We start from the raw sequence: 22,256 nt of genomic DNA, 5'->3' as shown, positions 1-22,256 counted from the left end.
GCCTAGCATGTGTTAGGCTCTGGGTTTGATTCTCAGCACTGCATATAAATAAATAAAATAAAAGTCCATTGACAACAACAAAAAAAATTTTTAAAAGGCTAAGGGAAAAAAGCGCTATCTACTGAACCAACAAAAAACATAACAGGAAGTCATAAGCCATAGAGTAATCCTAAAAGTTATCTAATCTTATTCTTCTTTGTGTATGGGATGTACCTAACTTTGTAATCAGAGAAACCTAGGCTTAAACACTAGCTTTTCTATTATTAAGAGCGTAACCTCAGTCAGCTACTGGACTCTTATGAGTTCCAGTTTTCTCTTATTTGAAATTGGTAATGGTAATACTACAACATTACCCACCTGCCCTAGAGTCACTGGGGGCATAATGAATGCCCTGTATGCTACAAATAGACAGTAGCTGTTATTAATAGGTGAGAAAGGAGAGGTAGAAAATGAAGTGCCTTCTCAGGGTTAAACAGCCAGCTGTCTTTAGAACCTTGGTCTCTGGTCCCCAAGATCAACTGATTTCTATTAGTTGAGCTAATAAATCAGATTGCTTTAAAAAAAAAAAAAAGAAAGAAAGAAAATCACATGCTATATCCCAACCTGTATAAAATGCAATGAAGACAAACAAAAACACTGTGATAGCTTTCCTCCCAAGATACTTAAAATTCAGCTGCTAGCACTAGAAATTAATAGAGAACAATATTGGACTAAATAGCAACCATCAAATTGGGATGGGGTAGGTCAGAAAATGAAGAAGTTACTTAAACAATCTAAAGATTTCATAAAAAATATATTCTGAGTTTAAAAGATAGAAGTTTAGCAGGGGTTAAAGAGGAAGAAAGAAATTACTATCTGTGGACCTGAGATATATGTGGAAATACCACAATTATCAACTTCTAGGAGTAATAATGTCTAAGACTTCTAATAGTCACTGGTCTTATAAGGGTCCTTGCAGAATAACATAATGTGGTGCTCTATCTCTCAATTTAAACATTTTACATTTACATTTTAAACATTTGTGTCAAACATCATTATTCTTTAACTTATTAGTAATGGTAGTGGTTTTTTCAAAAATGACTCTTTGTCATGACTCATCTTTCCATTTTAGAGCTCTGTATCTTTCTGTACAAGGAGAACTTTACTGTGTCAGTATAAAGACTGTTGACATTTTATTTTGGTTACAAATACTCATTAATAAAAGGCCTTTCTGTTTCAATAGATGCTCAAACCCAAAATCACACATACAAGCAAGTTGCATTCTAGAATACAGTGGAATGGGGGAATAGAGCAGAGAAATTCTTAAACATTCATTAAAACCTTATACCCTCAGAAAAAAATTTTTAAAAAAGAGTAAAAAATGTAACTCAGGAAAGTAGGTAGGGACATGATTCATTGATTCTCACCAATATGTGACTTCTGTTATTAAAAAATGTGTGACTTTTCCTCTTGTTCCACTTTTAGCCCTCTCTCCCCATTATTCTGCCCTACAGCACCAAGACTCAAAGCCTCATTCTAAGAAACAGACTTCCCTATGGAACATTTTTTTTTTTTTAAGTTGCAGAAAACACCTTCATTACATCCAGAACTAGAAAAGCTACTGTAAACTAGAAAATACATGAGATTCAATAATAGTCCTTGGGTAGGAGAGAAAAGCCTAGATAAATATATAAAAATTTAACAGTGGTTATCTAACTGGATTAATTAGAGTTTCCTTAATACCTTATCCAAAGCAAACTTAACATTTTGAGCTAGTAGGTACTAGCAACTTTCCCAGGTACTAGGCATAGGTTTGAGAACAATGGAGATGAGTTCTATTCCCTCATATAGTTTACATTCTGGAAAGGGAGAGATATATAGTAAGAAAACTAATAAACAAAATAATCTCACATAATGTAAGTTCTAGGAGAAAGATAAAACAGGGTGCTATGAAGGTAGTGAATAGTTAGGGTAATAGAAAAGTATGGCTAGTTTTGAATGGCATCATCCAGGTAACAACTTTTAAGCCAAAATAGAGCAGCAAGAATAAGGGCAGTTTAGCTGGGGTGAAGTGAGAGTTAAAAGATGAAGTCAGATAGGTAAACACAGGCCAGATCACACAGGCTCTTGCAGATCATGGTCAAGAGTTTGGGAGTGCAATGTGAAGTAATTAGAAATTTTCTAAATAGGAATAATTTAATATAACTCAATTTCTGCATAATCTTTGCCCATATTATTTCTAATATTGTCAAAAATGTATACAAAATTGAAGAATACTCTAAAACAATTCTCACTTGCTGAAATTACATACAGAGAAAAGAATATGCAAAAGTATTTGAACTCCTTTCAATCTTCCAAATAGCAATGACTCTTCCATTTTCTTCATTATTTCCCATCTCAAAACTCTCTCTCAAATCTATCCCCCAAAAGTCCCCAAAACTTAGAAGAGGAAGAGAACTGGAATAGCAGGTAACCCTTAATTCCCATGTACCATGTGCCATGCTTTAGATCTAGGGACTCAATTCTATGAAAATGAAGAGGTATCTACTATATCATTTTTCTATCTCTTTGCTCTTCCACTTTCTATGTTCTGTTTTTCCATTTGATAATTTACTCTTTTTGAGAAAGAGAGACTGGGCTTGGATCTCTACAGACTATCAATGTATCTGCCTACTTTATTTAAGCAAATATCTACACTACAGTGAAAGATGTGGTTACTATTATTTATTGGAGCTGAAGACACTTTATAAAATGTCTCTGTGACCATAAAAGAACCCAGAAAGTAATCAGAGAATCTAAAAGATGGGGAAAAGCTTTCAATCAAAGTTTAATCCTATCCTTAGGTACAACCACGCAGTCATCCAGATTTGCTTAATCTAAAATATCGTAATCTTCAATTAGTGGGCTCACAGATTTTGATACCTATGTTCAATTACCAACATGTAGTTGAAAATACATCAACTCCAGACTCAAACTTCTTAAACCTTTAAAAATAAAGGCAGCTCTTTTTATCTCAAGCATCTTACTAATTTTCCAGAAGAATTCAAAATAATAAGGAACTTTAACCAATCTTTTAGAACTTGATTTATGAATCAGATTTTGTAAATTCAAATTTATTTAACTTACCCAAAATCATTCATTGAACATTTACTCTGTACTAGTGCTAGAGGGTAAGAAACAGAAGTAACACTGGGTTCTTCAGAAAATACACATACTTATCTTTAATCAAATTCTCGTTTGCTATTTATTCAAGTGTTTGATATAGCTGTCAAGTAAGTAGGAAAGAACTCAATAATCATGCCCCCAATATGTTTAAAAGTGAAGATTCTAAATATTCATTTTAGAAACATGAATTTACATTTTAAAGCAATTACTATATATATAATTTGACAAACTGCATTCTTTGCTATGCAAAACTCAATAATTAAGACTAGCATAATGCTTACATGATCCCCTATCTTTCCAGATTCCAAAAGAATGAAGATTTGGTAAATAAAATTTGAATACAAAGAAGCAATAAGTGGGTTATAAGCAGGTTTGATGTAGTTTTGCCTATCTTGGAAATAGTCTCAAAATAACTATTAAAAAGGTGTTTGACATATAATAGTATTTTATTTGTAGTGAGCTATGTAAGACTGATAGTTAGAAGCACTTTGGTATCCTCACAAAATTTTTAGAATTGTTTTATTTACTAATTCATTTTCTTTAAAAAAACTTAGAAGATATTTTAGCATATAATTCTAAAAATATTATCAACAAATATTTGAGGCCTCCAAATGTCTAAAAACTAACTTTTTTAAAGAGAAAGAGAGAGAGAGAGAGAGAGAGAGAGAATTTTTAAATATTTATTTTCTAGTTTTTTTGGCGGACACAACATCTTTGTTTGTATGTAATCGAACCTGGGCCACACACACTACCGCCCAAGCCACATCCCCAGCCCTAAAAACTAACTTTGAAAAGTCTATCTCATTTGATACAGGACTCTCAAAATTTCTTAATGCAGGATGGGTTTCATGAGTCTCCTAAAAGCCATGTGAAGGCATGGTATGTAATGACAATAATCACCACTAATAAACATACATTACAACTCTAAGAGGAGCGCTGGATCTGAACAAGGGCATACAGCTAGACCATTGAGAGCTGCTATATGGTAATTTACTTTTACAAACTAAATCTTAAATTTTTGAAATGTAAGTTCATAAGTCTATGTTTAGAATTTTTTAATAACTTTATTTTATTTATTTATTTTTTTAATATGGTGCTGAAGATTGAACCCAGTGCCTCACACATGCTAGGCAAGCGCTCTACCACTGAGCCACAATCCCAGCCCCAAATGTTCTGAATTTGAAAGAAAAAAAAATCTTATGAGATAGTTAAAATCTACTCCAGGAATACAAATTCAAAACTAGCAAAAAGATGTCAAACTTTAGTATATTTTAAAATCATGTTGTCGTTTTTTTAGCCCTTAAGATAAAGATTACTTCCTTCTTCACTTTAAGCCATTCTTTTCTGTCAAGAGACAAAATGCACTTTAAGAAAAACTTTGAATATTTTTCAAGAGATGATAAATGAAGACATGTTAATCACCTTGATCACAATATGAGCAGCAAAGGTTAAAATTAAATGATATTTCCTAAGATATTTTTATTCATCTGACTTTTATTAACAATTTTAAGAAACAAATTTTGTTAAACCAATATGTAATCTACCCCCATTTATTTCAAATACTTTAATTTTTTGAAATGTACTATATTTGTTTATACACAGGTAGCACAGGAAAATGTAATTACTATGAGAACAATTTATAGTGATCTTCTAATTCCCAAATTCGATCAGGATTATCAGTCTCATTAAAATGAATCTTGAGTGATATAATGGTTCTCTACTTTGTAAACAATAAAGCAAGGGGGAGGGACTAAGCAGTGATTCAAACATTATTGTTATTTTTTTATTTAGATCTATCACATTTTAGAAAAATTCAGCCAGGGTTACTAAAAATCAGGCATTAAGCAAAAAGGATGCAAAACTGAGCACTGAGGTGGGAAAAAAAGACAAACTTTGTAATTAATTAATGGAATTACTGAACTTATTTGACAATACATCATGCTAGAAAGAATAAGTGAGAAATCAATCTTTCAGGAAATGCACATGGTAATGTTTGAAACCAAAAGAATAAAGGAAAAATAAACATTGAATTTTAAACTGTCAAGTGCTCCTTCAGCACCCACTGTCAAAGATGCCATAAATTTAATTCAACTTTGAGTAAGCAACTCCCTTTAAAAAAGATGTTTTCTTAGGAAAATAAACTCTTCTGGAAAGAGCACTTTCTGTAACGTAAGTCAGGTACTCTGCAGTGCTTTACTTGCTTTGACTCACAGAAGCTGTATTGACTATACTTATTTTATAGATGAGGAAAGAAGTACAGAGAATTTAACTTCCTCAAGCTCATACAACTATTAAGTAAAGCAGCAGAACATGGTCAGACTGTGGTCTCCAGTTTACAGAAAACAAAATAGGATTCTCCAGATACAAGGCAAGAGATATTGGCAGTTTAAAGATTCTATGATATTTTCTGAGCTATTTCAGTATGCAAATGTGTGATGTGCAGATGAGATCTGTACTACTGCCACTGCAGTCACAGAGAGGAGACAAACTAGGCAACTAAATGGGTACTCTGACATCTCCGTTTCTGATAATTTTCCAAAAGTAACCTCATAAAGAGTTGTTACACTACTGCTGATGCCTCCTTGGCTAAGAATTGTTCCTGTTATCTTTGACACATTAATGATAGTCAGTATCAGCGGGCAGAATGGAAGAAAGTCCAATGAAATGTGCTTACAAGAACTCATGGGGTTTGTTCCAGTTCTGAGAACTTTCATGTTCTACCCTCACTCCTTCATGGTCCCCTGTTTTATTTTTCTAAAACACGAAATAATGAAAGCTAAGGACAGAATACTCCAAAAAGATCTCTGCTGAAATGTTTTTTTCAAAGAAACTACAAAGTTTTTTTTTTTTTAATCTTTACCAAAATGATCTGAACCTTACAGGAAACTGACAGAAATTATATATCATAACACTTACTGAAGAAACTGCTTTTAAATATTCTTTGTTGATTACTCCAACTTAAGTACAGTTGAAAGGGTCTGTAACTTCCCCATGACTTCAAACACTTAGTTTCATACACAGACTAAACCTGCTTCATTAATCAACTAATTCGCACACATACTCACAAGATTTTCCACATAAGTACATGCAAAATACAGGCACATACAGAGTATGTAAGATGGTTATCACTTTGGCGTTGTTTCTTAAGTCCTTTTCCTAAGAGTCAACCTATTTTTAATAAATGTCAATTTGATCCATTTGGGGTTATCACTTCCTAGCAGAACACATTAGTGCTACTATATGCATATCTCTGATTCTATCCTATATTTTACTGTCCCAGCTATCTCTACCTTTATTCCTAGTTACAACCAATGTAGATTTACATGATCATTTTAATCTCCCATAGATACACTAATCCATTCAATATAATGTTTATTTAGTTGATTATTACATATCAGCTAAATTAAGTATGTTCTCAGCTTCATGGCTAAAGTTCATACTGCAGGAAGTATGAAGACAATAAAGCGAAACTGCAGCTGTGTAAGTGCTTTCAAATATTTAAAGACTCTATAATATAAAGGTTTTGACCTGGTCACGGGTCAGAGACATCTCTCCCAAAGGAGAATTGAGCTGGAGGGTCCTACAGTGGGTACAAGATGAAGCCTACAGTAGGCAAGGGCTACATTATGCAAGGCCTCATAAAATTTTTTGATTTTTATATATGAGCAATGAAAAGCTAATGCTGAATGTTAGTCAAGGAAAAGAAGAAATCAGATATATCTTGAAAAATTATTCTGAATTTAACGTTGAAAAGGGAAAGGAAGTAAGTGAAAGTGGATATGGAGAGACCATACATAAGGTAGCTAGCTATTCTACTAGACCAGGCAAGAGATAATGGTGGCTTAGACTAGATGGGTGGCAACAGAGATGTATAGGAGTGAATAGTTAAGAGACATTCAGGACAAAAAACTGATAGGATTTAGAACAGAATAGTCGTGTGAAATAAAGGAGAGGAAGTTTCAAAGATGACACCAGGTTTCTCATTTGTGTAACTGGGAAAAGACACAGGACCTGAACAAGGATCAGCTGTGTTTTGTTTTTCTGGGGTGCAGGGGTAAGGAGGATATTAAGCAGACTTTAACACATCCAGGTGAGAATATTATGCTCCAATGGGTTCTGTAGTCAGAAGGAAGGTCAGAGTTGGAGATGAAAGTAGGTGAGTCATCTGTATATAGGTTATCTCTAACTTCTTTCCCTTCTCCCTATTCTAAAGCTGTCAATCACAGTGCTTGAGCCAAAATCTTATCACAATGTTAGTACATGATTTGTCCTCATTAGACTGTATGTTCCATCAGTGCAGTGACCACTTCTATTTTGATTCTTGTAGTATCTTAGTTCTTCATATGGCTCCTGCACATACACAAGTTGAGTATCAATAAGTAATTTATAAGAGAGAATGAATAATGTAAGATACAGACTAAGCAACAATGACAACTACAGAAAAAAAATGTTAAAATGTTAATCTAAAATAATTTGGAAAGTTCTTAAAAAGGTGATTGATATAGGTGACCTTTTATATTAATTTATTAGGTTATATATTTATAGTCTTTTGTGTTTATACATTTTCTCCTTAGAGAAAAGAAAACATTATTTATAGGTATTTATCTAACTTAATAAGTTAAATTAGAAGAAAATATGGAGTTGGATGTATAATGAAAATACAATTGCAAGGCTTAGCACCTCTTATCCTTTAAAAAGGAACAACAGAATAAAAACTTGAACTCCTTAAAGGAAAATACAGTTTTAATGAAGCTTCTTAATGTATACCACCTCCTACAGATCTTATTTAAATCATTCCAGATATTCATAGGTATTATTCTAACAGACAGTACTTTGTACTTCACTTTAGTAACAATCTGAAACATGAATGTTCTGACAATTTCCAAAAGTATTATAACTAATGTTAGCTTTAAAATCTTTCACTATTTATATTTCATATATATAGTACACATTTATATATTCTAATCTCTGAGAACAGAATAATAGTTCTATTACATTAAATTGAATATTGTATAACTCTACATAATTACCTGGCTTTGTTTTCTTTAGCTGCTTTTTATCACCTTCTGCCTCCAAAGACAGGATATACTGAACATTAAAGCTAATAAAAAAAGATCAAAAGGACTAAGATCCCAGCGCAACACTTTAAAAAAAAATTATTCAAAGTTATTTCAATTATGTCTCACTTTGGTTTTGTGAGGATGAAAACCATAAGGAATAACAGTAACAGATACATTTCTGAGCATACCATTCACTCTTAACTTTGAATACGGAGAGAACATACCTCAACTTAATCTTTAACATGGTCAACACTATACATATAGATTTTTCAAATCTTTGGCTTCATCTTCTAATAAATAATCTAATATTATATATTTAAACTGAAGAATGTTAATATAGTTCTCAAAGTATATATGCTTTTATATTGAAACAGGGTCTGGGAATTTAAAGTAAACATATTAAAAGATTATGACAGTGCAAATTGATGGCACTAGCTAACAGAATAATGTTTTTCTTTAAGTTACATTTAAAATACACCAAAAAGAAAAAATTCATCACATATTTTGAGGAGGTTGTGGCTTGTGGTTTATAATTTTTTTTTGTATCAGAGTTAATTAATATTCTAAAAGAGTCTACAAAAAGCTGAGCAACCTCTCATACTCTGAATGCATGGCACTGACCTTCGACTTTCTCAGAATGATTTTTAATGCACTCTGTTATTAGTAAAACCTGTTCAAACACATGCCCCATCTGCCAGAACCCCATCTGCAGGAGAGCTGCTTATTCTTGTAGCCAGTACAACTTCTGCCTGCTTCCTTCTACTCTCTACATACCAGCTGTATGGTAATGAGCATGAGCAGCTGAAAAATACTGCATGATAACAAAGCTATATGAAAACAGCAGAGCAGCTCTCCCTCTCAAGGAAGCAGTGCAACATGAACATCGCTGATAAGCTATTAAACAGGAGGTGGAGGTAGAACTGTTTTGGGGGGCATCTGCGGGGAAAAGGGGTTCATACACACAAGCATGTTAAGCACAGGGTTTCCACACGACTGGAAAACAGAACCAAGAGAGCACAAGGTACTAAAGAAAGGTCTAAATTTCTAAGTATTTTTGTTAAAATCTGTGGATCTGTTCTTTAAATGTCTTAAGTCTCAATTCTTATATAGTAACGAATGCCATTTTGGCGAGACAACTTTCAAAGATGTTAACAAGTATGTTCTGTTTCTTAATTACCAAATTTGGGGGCTTTAGGGAAAGAAAAGGTGTCAGAACTTAAAAGTCATAATGGAATTTACAGAAAATATAAAATGTAAGTCAATAAACTGTTTTTAATTATCATATAGCACTTTTAAAATACTAGTTTAATGGCCTTTGAAGCCAACACATTTATATTCTGAACATATGAGAGTCCTAAACAAAATATCAACATATCACATATCATTTTCTTCATTTAGGTTAGCATAATGGGGTTAATTTTTTACATATATGATAGCCACACTGAATGAATCTGCATAATGTAAGTAAAACTAAATCACATTAACTTTTCACATGTAGAATCCTTCCATTTAGAGAAGATTAACAGTCACTAAGGAAGTTGTTTAAGAAAACTGACTATTCGAATTTGGTGTTATGCATTTTCTCTCAAAAGTTGAAGAAACTGAAAGTGAAAAATTTTCAAATTACCCTGCATAAAAATAAGAAGTACTACTATAGCGCGAGAATTAATTACAATTTCTACCAACACACCTAAAAGTCTTGTGGGCTTCCTGATAGTGAATTATTACATAATCATACTTGCTAAAGGTTATTTCATTTTGCCTTTACAACTCTGTGAAGTAAGCGCTACTATTATCAGCTTCATTTTACAGATGAGGCTTAGTAAGTTGTAGAGCAAAGAACCTATACCCAGGTCTAAATAGCTCTATCATCCATGCTCTTAAGTACTTTACTATTCTAATATAAACTCCACAAGGGTGAGAATTTGGGTCTATTTTGTTCATTTTTGTACTGCAAATACCTAAAGTAGCTCTTGGATTACAGGAGTTGTTGACACAGCAAATGAAGAGATGAAGACACACTGTTCAGTTTTCTTTTAAATGTGAGTCAAGGGAAAAAATTCTACCAAATTTTGTATTAATATCTGTAATAATTTCAACTGTTTTGATGCAAAAAATAGTATTTGCCAATTAAAGAATCTTGAAATAAGACTGTTTAGTAATCTGTTTCATTTGCTTGTCATGTTGAAGAACTACAACTCACTAAAAAATGTCTCTAAGCATTCATTTTGAAAGGTTGGTATAGAATAAGAACAAAACTGCTTGAATCTTAATATTTTGAATATTTTCATGAATTCATTTATTCTCATTTTTATCATCTGACTATAAAAGTGCATTTTTTCTTGTAACTAACTTAACATATTCCTTGATTTCAAATAGAAACCAAGGCCATGAGTTTTCATCACAAGAGTACCTGAATTGAACTTAATGAAGTAGTACCAACTATCCTTTAAAAAGATATTTTCTCAGAAGAGCAAACTTTAACAGTAACAGATATTTTAAAAAGTCACAAATTCAGACAAGTTTTACAGAAATAGTACTCTACTGCCCCTACATGTTCATACTAGAAGTAACAATGATATTTTAAAATCTAAAGTAATAATGCAGAGATTTCTGTGGATTATTGAAAATCTGTTTAAGCTTAAATTGTTCCCAAATGAACTATTTTGAATCACCCACAGCATGAAAAATGCAATTAAATATAGGAATAACTAATAATTTTTAATTTTCATATGCAAGATTAGTAAAGGAGAAAAAAAAATTAAGATAATTTCATCTAAATTTACCATAGTTTTCCCCTCTTAAAACAGATTTCATTATAATCCAAATAGGGTATCATAAAATAATGAAGAAAAAGTTAGATAGCCATGTGCTTCTGGAATCAATATTTGCCCTTATCTATCTTGGTTTCTTTATGCCTAGATTTATTTGGGGAAGGAGGTTCAATTTCAAAGTCTCGATTTAGTTGTAAGTAAATTTCTAAAGAATGAAATACTATGGAATTTCACTACAAAATCATGTTTCAACTATTTACCTCAATATCTGATGGTGGATCAATACAATGCTCTCGGGCATTACCTGTATTTCCAAGTTGGCTACTACAAATGGCTACTTTGAACTAGTCTATCCTTTAAAGAAAAACAAATATGCAAATAATGTAATGTAATAGGAGGTGCATGCTTGAGAAACGACCACTGTCCCGATGAGAAAGTCTGCCATTTTGTTATTAATTAGCTCCAAAAAGTATCCAGTATAAAGAAAATATAATTATGACAATAATATTAGTGTTCAAGAAACACTGCTGAATGTTTTCCATCTATAGTTAAGTTTTCATAGTTTATACATACATAGATGCTTACCGAGAGAGACATTACTGAAGTCATAAGAGACAATTTTATTAATCTAGCATCAAATTTACTTTAAAAACCCATGTGAATTATTTTATCTTTTACACTTAAGGAATAAAACACTACATAAATAAAGAGATATACTGCATCAACAGGTACATGTGAAAAGAGGTAACTGACATTTATAATACCATAGGCTTTACTACAAATAGTAGTTCTTTGAGCTACCTCCTTAGGTCTTTTTATTTTTTGAGATAGGGTCTCTAAGTTGCTGAGGCTGACCTCAAACTTGGAATCCTGCCTCAGCCTCCTGAGTCACTAGAATTACAGATATGCCCTTCTGTACCTGGCAAGAACTCCAATTCTGACCCAGGAATAATTAACAAAAAAATCACTAAGGTGTGCCTGACAGGGTATTAAAGACTCTGGAAGAAAGTTTTTCTTACAAAATCATGAAAAGAAAGAGTAAGATGGAATCATATATATTCTTTGAGAACATCAAAAAAAAAAAAGCATATCCTGTGCTGAATACTATACCTAGCAATATTTGAAAACTAACAGATTATACATTTCTTTTTTAATATATTTTTTTAGTTGTAGTTGGACTTTTATTTTATTTACTTATTTTTATGTGATGCTAAAGATCGAACCCAGGGCCTCACACATGTGAGGCGAGCACTCTGCCACTAAGCCCCAGCCCCCAGATTATACATTTCAATAAGGTTACCAACATAATCATACCAAATCAGGTAAAGTGTATATTTATGTATATATAAGTAGTTATCTATATATACTTATGAAGAAACCGAAACGCAAATTATCCCAACTAATTTAGAAATAAAGGTATATAGTTTAATAAAGAGGCCTGGTGACATACTATATACTGGCACAAACTGAACATGCTGCCTCAGGCTTAGACAGACTTCTCAGGGTCACTAATACGTTGTTACATATAAGGTAGGATTATTTTTTTCCTTTTTTATACACTGATGTATATAAGTGCCTAGACTGTGCCTGGCTTATTTGTTGGATGCATGAATGAATGAACCCATGTTCCTCTGGTTTTGCTACAGAACCATGGAATGAGGGCAGTTAGACAGGTCTCTCCAAGACAAAAAGGCACTGGTGACCTCCTTAAGGGAAGGTGACCTGCCTTATTCATCTTTGTAACAGCAGCAGCCCATATAGGCAGCATGCAGAATATGTGTTAGCAGAAAATTGATTTAGTGGCATTTATGTCTCATGAAAATATTGGGAGAATTTTAAAATGTGGTTAGGGTTTTCATCCCTCACTTAAAGTATAAATCTGCAGCATCCTCATCAATGAAAAATAACATATTTAAGCTCTAAAATATCATTATGTTACATGGAGCTGCCCATATTTAAGTTAATAAAGTTTAGATACTCCTTTATATGTCTTACAGCATTTAAATATGCAAGTACACAGAGATTTAAAATAAAACTTGAGAGTATTTTGACATTTCAAAATGAATTCCATTTTTTATATGTGGGAGACAGTTGTAAAGCTCAAAGGTCTATGAAATGAGTTTTACAATTCTGTAGCAACTATTGTTAAATTCAGAAAAAATTTGTAAGATAATATATCACATTATATTTAAATTTTATAAGATAATATATACATTATAAACTAATACTTCTGCAGCAAAATGTAAAAATATTCAGATAAATAAAGGAGACTGCCTTAGTGTTAGCTAGGTTTTGCTATCTTTATTTTAAAACTTTTAGTTTTCAAAGCTTGTTAGATTTCTGGTGTATGGACAAGGTACTGTAGATTTATTACATTTATTTACCTTGCCAGGAGCTTAGTTCCATGTTTATTTTTAGCATAATTTTGAAGTGTCTTATCTACTATAAGTCTTAATATGCAGTTACTTTCTGTAAAACATAAGCTACAAATTTAAAAAGAATTCCTGTGATATTAAAAATACTAAGCCATTTGTGGGCTGGGAATGTAGCTCAGTGGTAGAGTGCTTGCCTACCACATGTGGGGCCCTATGTTCAATCTTCAGTACCTCAAAAAGAAAACAAAACAATTACTGAAACATTTGTACAAACTACTCCCTATTATCAAAAGGAATTGTAAGTCATGGAAGTTGTTTCCCAACATGGTTGTAGATCTGTAGATTATGTGCTAATCTGTTTTGTGTTCATATTGGATAACTGAGGCACACCTGATACTAAAACAAAAAAATGCCTAGAAAGCACAGTTATCAGTAGATACTGAGATTATCATAAACTATGGAAGGAAGTGAGAATTATATACTTGAAATCCCAGAACTATATGGCAAAAGTTAACCCTTAAAATACCTTGAAACCATCTGTTTACTCTTAGTAAGTCTTTATTCCAGATAAATATGTTGCTTATTCCAGATAAGCTACATCACTTACTGGCTATGGGACCAGTATTAATCCTTCTTATGTTTCAGAATCCTTATCTGTAAAATAGGGATAATATAAATATAACCTGATTTATAAGGCTATTTTAAGGATTAAATGAGTTTTTTAAATCCATCCATCCATTCATTCATTCATTCATTTATAGTGATGAGGTTCAAACCCATGTCTCAAGCGTGCTAGGCAAGTGCTCTGCCACTGAGCCACAATCCCAGTCCCAAGGATTAAACGAGTTTTTATATGGAAAGTTCTTAGAGTAGCACCTTCTCTACATAGCAAATTAGACTCTATTTTATTATTGTCATCAAAACATCAGCATTAACAAGAGTATTTTCTGTCTCCTGCAACGAGACAATAAGCTCCATGCAGACATGACCTTTGTCTCTGTAATTCTGTTAAACATACGGGTTCTAGAAAAATTCACCAATTCCATTCTAGATGCTTAATATTTTTTGGCTGATATTAATACAATAAATTAATGGCAAGATGTAAGTGAATCCTTTGCAACAATGTAATAAATGTGAAAAACAAGATATAAGCAATGATATATTCCCTCTATCACTCCTTTTACTATGTGTTTACCAAAATCTTCACGCTTTGAATCAAAAGATACAGAGAAGCCTTTCCTTAATCATTTACAATGAGACCTGGGTGCCTCCTCTCCTCCCATAATAGTTTGTAAATAGCTCCATATAAGGAATTTTACTTATGTATTACAGTGGACAATTTGTGATTTTACCACTAGACAATAAGATGCTTAAAGGACTGTGTTTTTTTTTTCTTTCCATTTTTATACACCCAAGGGCACAGGGGGTCAGCAACATTTTATTTGTAGCCAGTACCTTGCAAAGTACAGAGAATAAGATCTCAAGAAAACTCACAATTTATATTTTGTTTACACATTTATGCATGATGCATGATACAATCTTAAGCCAAAAAAGACATAGGATTTAAAATAGAATGTCTGATATAACTAATTCCTTTATTGATAAAATAAGTCGTGACCATAAGAGATGACATCAGAAGATCTGAAAATGCTCATGTTTTCCATGTTCCAATAAAACATATGTGTGTGAAAGAGGAGCTTAGGAAGAAACACTTTTGTTTCTTCAAAAGTTATAAAAAGGCTGGGTGTAGTAGTGTGCACCTGTAATCCCAGTAGCTCAGGAGGCTGACGTCAGAGGATCGCCAGTTCAAAGCCAGCTTCAGAAACTTAGCAAGAGTCTATCTCACAATAAAAAAATAAAAAGGGCTGGGAATGTGGCTCAGTGCTTGGGTTCAAGTGTCTCTGGGTTCAATCCATGGTACCAAAACAATAATAAAATTAAATTTAAAAATACAAAAAGATCAGATATCCTACTTGTATCCTTCTCTGGATCTGCTCATACCACCAGTCTATTCTTTCTTCTCTTCTCTCTCTTTTTTTTTTTTTTTTATTATTTGATGACATTTTCTAGCCACTGTAGATTCTCAAAAGTATGTCCTAAATGACTACACCATGTTTCTCCCTTACTTCTAAAATTGGTAAGTTGTAATTACTTTTAAAATTAAGTGTCAAACTGTATCTGAGTTTAGTTAAATTTAGAAAATGAAATATTCAAAATCACAGCTGCAGTCATTTAAAAACATTTAGTAAACAAAAACATGCCATATTCTTAAAAAGTACAAAAACTCCTTAAAGAATTTTCCAAGCTTTAACATATATTTCAACGAATTAGCTATACAAATATTTGTATGTTCTCCTCCATATCACTTGAGAGCACAAAAAGATACTAAAGATAACTTCTGAATTCTAAGGGTTTATAACCCGGAAGACAAAAATATCTATACAAAGTTATCATGTGTCAACACTGAGGAGTCCAAATAGGCCTAAGTTCCACAGGTACTGTCAAGGAGTACATTTCACCACAACAGTCGAGGACGACCCTGTCTGAAGTCAGTGCCAGGAGGAAGTTCAGCAGAAAGGAGGGTGGACTGACGGTAAAGACATGAGAAGGATGGGAAGAGCCAGAGGCTCGAATGTGACTCTAAATTGTCAACTCTAAATACACTAGTGCAGGGAAGAGGGGCACAACAGTAGCTTCTAAAAGTCATATATTTCTACTTGGCTAAAAGTTCCATGAAATAGATGTTGAGTTTCATGCAATCCCTTTTAGGTACAAGATATTTTAGAAGAGCAAACTTGCTTCAACTATTTAAAATGAGAATTAATAATGGCTAGACTAGAATTTTAAAAAATTAAAAAGGTTAACCTGGACTGCAGCTAATTGACAAAGCTATGACAGAAATGTCAGACTAAGTAATAGTGCTAAATACGAAAGAGGCAAATATTTCTGGCAGCTGCTCCTGCTAGCATGAGAAGTACTCTTATAGTTGAGATTATTAATAGCAATATACTCTGGGAGAGGCTGTTGTTTACACTGTAAACTTATCTCACTAAAATTCAGAAATGTAAAAGTATAATCAATACTGTGACAAAAACTGAGACAAGGTATAAGAAGACTAATATGTAGAATCAATAATCAATTATAAAATCATACATGAGGGTCATTTTATTTAGATAAACATACATAAATCTCTGCTTTAAAACCGTAACAGGAGAAAATTATAGTTGAAAATAATACAAGTGACAAGTCTAAGGCAAATATTATTTTCCATAAGAATAAAAACCAAAATCACAACAAACAGATAATTTTTTGATCTACTTACATATCTTCCTCATAAAGACTTAAGTAAACAGTAACAGTTATTTTCTCAAAATGAAAACAATTAATTTGATGGAAAACCTACAATAAATAGGGAAATTCAACGATACAGAATTCACCAAGTGAAGTCCACAAAACTTTGCCATGGTAGGAATCAATTTGCTTAAAATATGATTTGTGTTTTAATAACATTAGAAGGCCCTCATGTTCTTTTTTTTAATTGACATATTTTTTCTGGAAAATAATTTAGCAATATTTATCAGGAATCTAAAGAAATTCCCATCACTTGACCAAATAATTCCACTTCTAGAAATCTGTGATATTATTAAAGATTTAGTGCAAAAATGTTCAAAGCAGCTTACTATCCAAATTAACAACACCAAGAAATTTAAGGTACATTCATATGACATATTTTACACTTTTACCTACAGCCATAGGGAAACACTAGCAGTATATTAAAGATAGGTCTAAGTGCCAATTTTATTTAAAAATAATTAAAATATTTAAAACTACCATTGTGGTTATTTCCTAGCAGTGAAATTACTAGTCATTTAGAAAATTGTAAAGAAAAATATTTTTTAGTTTTATATGTTGATCATGTCCTATTTTTATAGAGAAGTAAAAAAAATTAAATATTGAAGGGAAAAATTCACTATATATCCATTTGGGAGGATAATAACTTCTAAATTTTCTTTGACCAATAGAGCTTATGAAGGTTCATTTTTGGGGGAAGACACAGAATCTTCATATACATAAAAATTTTATTATAAGATAAAAAATTAGAAACATTACTTTCTGAAACAAATCAATACAGTTGTTTAACAATTCTAGGAGACCTTTGCTGAAAAGTTCTAAAGGATTGGTCAGTAGTCTACTAAAGGATCACAACAGAGTAAAATTACATACAGACAACTATTCATATAAAATAATAAATTAATTATGTCTCAATGAGAAAATTAAAATTTTATACATGGACTTATCTATAATCAATACTCAATAATGAAGAAAAACCTCTATCTAACCCAACATAGTATGACTAAAACAGGTGCTATGTTGTTTTTGTCATTACTGTCAAAAGTACTAACTGAAAAAAATGAAGAGAATGGTAGGTACTGTGATGCAGTTTGAGGATAATATGTCAGACACCCTGTTCTCAAACTGTTTTCTGCCAAACACAAGCCCTAAGATATCATCCCTCAGCTTACAAAAAGAGAATATGCAAGCATAAGGTCTGAATGTATCTAATTTGCTAAAACTGTTACATAATAGCTAGGACAACTTTTTAAAAGAAATATCTTCAAAAAGTTACATGAAAATTCTAAATTCATAAGTGGATTGTGTGATCAAAAATTATTTGTAGGTCCATTGTTTGAAACTTAGAATGTATTTTCTCAAAGAAATAGTATAACAGTGCTTGGTTCATAGATTTCCCCTCCAAAATAATATATTAGTAGTAGAAAAGTGTTGAATTAATAAGAAAAAAATGTAAACAGGCCACAAAACAACAGAAAGAATGGCTAGTACCTGCAGTATTAGTGAGTCCTGAGGTTAAATACCACTTTTACTATTTACCAGGAAAATTGGGAGAATTAGCTTGTTTAAACTTCAGTTTTCTCATCTACTGAGAGAATACTTTAGGTAACAGTACTTAACTAACATTGAAAGCATTTAAGAATCAAATGAGGCCAAGCGCAGCAGGGCACCCCTATAATCCCAGTGGCTCAAGAGGCTGAGACAGGAGAATTGTCAAGTTCAAAGCCAGCCTCAGCAACTTGCTGAGGCCCTAAGCAACTTAGCATGTCTCAAAATAAAAATGTAAAAAGGACTGGGGATATGGCTTAGTGGTTAAGTGCCCCTGGGTTTAATACCCAGTACCAAAAAGAAAAAAAATCAAATGAGTAGGTACATTTTATAAGGAAGGAATGCCTAGAATACATAGTAGGTTCTTCTGAAATGAATGCAACCATTTATAGAATTATTAAACTAATACTAAACATTTAAAAGAGAAATAATAAAAAGTACCATGTTAAGATTCCAGTGATTAAACACACACACATAAAATTCTTTACCACATCACTACCAAAGAATCTGAGAAGGGGATTAAGAATTTTAAAGGAATGAATGGCTTAAAACCTCCACCTATCCTATTCTAAAAATTTGCTAGAAGCAGAAATTTATTCATAAGCAAAAGGCTCAAGATTTACTGGAGTACTGATAATATAACAGTAAAAAAAACCTATTTTCACTATTTCTGTAAGTAAAGTTTCATTCAAACACAGTCATGCCCACAATCTACAGCTATTTGAGCTATGTGGTTGCAAGAGTCTACATAGTCCACAAAGCCTAAAATGTTTACTGGCCCTCTGCAAAAAAGTCTGTGGACAAGTTTAAGCTATCCTCAAATGATGGCAATACACAGGAATGCTATTAACACTTTCTGAAATCACAAATACTCTAAATTTTATTTTAAAGGAAAAGTATTTTAAATATAGTATTTGAGAATAGAGCTTGATATAGAAAATAATCACTACAAAACTGTTTTAAACTACCAGAAATTCCAGTTATATACTTCACTGCTACCTGAGTTCCTGGATTTCAAATACACAAGTCCTTGTTCCACACCCATACTACATCTTTCCCACCAGAGGTCTACCTCAATTTACTTAGTGTTCCATGTTGCTGATGCCCATGCTACCTAAACCCCCAAAATGTATGAGGCACTCTAAAAACAGTATCTGCCTACAACCAAATATTGTCAATAAAGTGTATTAAAAAGTCCTACATAAATCAATAATTGAATGCCACGTGGAACTCTCCACCAAAACACTAACACTGAAGAATATCTAAAAGAATATTCTAAAAGCTTTAAAAGTGCTTCAAAATAAAACAAAATGAGTGAAAAAAAAACAAGATTTAAGCATTAAGTGATTTTCTACGAACATAATATTAATTATAAAATGTATCATTAATTCTCTGTACTACAAAGGAAAAAAAACTAGAAACTACAAAGTTCCAAGGAGGGGTTGGGGGAGATAACGCAGTTGGTACAATGCTTTCCTTGCATGCACAAGGCCCTGGGTTCAATCCCCAGAACCACACCCAGACACACAAAAAAGCTATGGGCTGGGGGTTGTGGTTCAGTGATACAGCATTTGCCTTGCATGCATGAGGCACTGGGTTCAATCCTCAGCACCACATATAATTAAATAATTGTGTCTGTCTACAACTAAAAAAATATTTTTAGAAAAGAAACTACAAAGTTCCAACAAGATGCATCCTTATTTCAGCAAGTTTCAAATGTGAAAAATAATGCACCTTAGGATTTAAGAAATATAGTATTACCATCTTTAAAGGTGTAACAATTTCAAAGGAAAAATAAAATAACTTTTCAATTATTTTTTTTAGGTTAAATAACTCATTATTATAAAGCTTTTCTTCCACCTAAAGGACAATCAGGTTTTTTTAAGTTGGGAGTTTCAATCCCATCTTTTTCTGATAGTAAAAACAGCAGCAAGACTTAACTTTTAAACAAGTACTCTATCTGGTATTATATTAAATCTTAGCAAATATAAATTATGAGGACCTCAACACTAAAAACATTTTAAGATTAACTGATTAATAGCTAGATTGCTGTTTATTTTCTATTGGTAGCATTTAAACCAATGCTTATATATTTCAGAAGAGAGCCAAAAAATATATATAGTAATAAATTAAACTAGCAGTATTAATATTATACTTAATAGTCAAAGTAAGCAAAATTCCTAAAAACACTGAAGAGGTTGAATTGTAGTTATGACTATTAATTTTAAAATTTTTCCAAATTTCCCAACTATTATTTGCATGTGCACATAAAATATTAATGGGCCATGCAAATATTAACTGACTCAGCAGTTAATATTTAAGAAATATAGTATTACCATCTTAATATTATCCCTCTATCCTCTATGATGGATAGAGGGATAATATTATGCTTTTCAATTTAGATCAAGACTACATACAGCATTTTTTTTAAGGAAGGATTTTTTTTTAATATCTTTATTTTATTTATTCATTTGTATGTGGTGCTGAGGATCAAACCCAGGGCCTCACACGTGCTAGGCAAGCACTCACACAGCACTCTACCGCTGAGTTATCGTCCCAGCCCCTACATACAGCTTTATAGGTAGTAACTATACATTTCATTCAGCTCACTACTTCTAAGAAAAAAAGTAGGTTGCGAAATATAGGCTATCATAAATAGCCATCTGCTTCAAAGAAGCTAAATATATCTAAAGCAAAAGCTAGATAACATATTAAACACAAATAAGATTAATTACGTATCATATAAAAAGTCTTTTTTAAATCTTTGATCTAGAAAAACACTTTAAAAAATGCATATCATAAACTTTAACAGGGGAAAGTTGGTAAATTATGTAACAAATAGGATATAAATCAACTTAAAGCTAACTAAACTAACCAGTTGTAAAAAGGAGTGAGGATATAGTTTCATACTCCCTCTAATACTTCTAGTAGTGTCAATGAGTTATGCAATAGTAAACTATTGGCAGGCAGGCAAATACTGAACATGTTAACTTAGCTTTTTAAATAACTTTTAAAACCTTTAAGAAATTTTCTAGTAGGAATTTCATTTTCATATTTAGTTCTATGCTGTTGTTACATCAGCAAGGTATAATTTAATGTAACACAGTAACCTAGAAAAGCCAAATTGAATAATGAATCTATGAAACCTTCAGTGAAAGCCTTGTGGGCCTCTATTAATTTGTCTTATAGAATCTCCTCCTTTGCCCTTTACACGTAGTATCTATTACATGTAAAGAAAAAAGAGGTAGAAGATAGAGGGAGAAAACAGAGGTAGAAGACAAAGGTAGACATAATAATTTTCCCATATATTGTACTTAAATGTATTAGAAATATTCAACAAAACAGAACAAAATTGACTTAATATCTTAATTCCTCAAATTTTAAATTTATTTGTATGGTATTTTCTTTTACAGAAGTATTAAAAAATTAATGTCATTAAAATTATCAGAGGCCTATGTATAAAATGCTTAAATCAGAGCAGTGACCTCATTCAGCAAAAGCTATAAAACTGACAAGGTAAAAGACCACAAAATTTTAAAAGCAGTACTTTCTGAAGACACAGTAAATAAGAAACGAAAGGTGAAAGAATATTCATATTCCATTTTCAATGTTTAACTTATATTATATTATAACCTGACTCAAAATGTTTTCCAACATGGCTGCTACTTCTTTGGAATAGAAATAGAAGCCACTCAAAAGGAACTAAGCTAATTAGAAAATGTATTTTTACAAAGGTTATTTAAGTCAAACTACGTAGAAGTGCCTCTTTATAAGGAGGAAAAACATTTTTTTCCTTATTTATTATTATTATGGATTATTCTACTTGTTTAAGTCTGTTTCCCCTTTAGTATTTAAAAACAGGTATTGGGGGTGAGGTGGGGGGCCAGGATACTAACAGCATTGATCTCACACACACATTCATTTAATTCCAGACATGTTTTTTGTGTATGTTGGTTTAATATTTTTAAGGACCACAGACCTATTTTAGATCTAAAATATTTAGA

General features: G+C 32.1%; 1 protein-coding gene across 8 annotated transcripts in view; it reads right to left on the bottom strand.

The window, feature by feature from the left end:
• Fbxw7 (F-box and WD repeat domain containing 7) overlaps nt 1-22,256 on the bottom strand; it is a 191,219-nt gene that overhangs the window by 36,304 nt on the left and 132,659 nt on the right. The gene's annotated exons all lie outside the window — the stretch shown is intronic.

The sequence above is a fragment of the Ictidomys tridecemlineatus genome, chromosome 9 (genome assembly GCF_052094955.1).
Source record: "Ictidomys tridecemlineatus isolate mIctTri1 chromosome 9, mIctTri1.hap1, whole genome shotgun sequence".
Lineage (NCBI taxonomy): Eukaryota > Metazoa > Chordata > Mammalia > Rodentia > Sciuridae > Ictidomys > Ictidomys tridecemlineatus.
The sequence above is the reverse complement of the archived record's forward strand: the minus strand, read 5'-3'. Positions and strand labels throughout refer to the sequence as shown.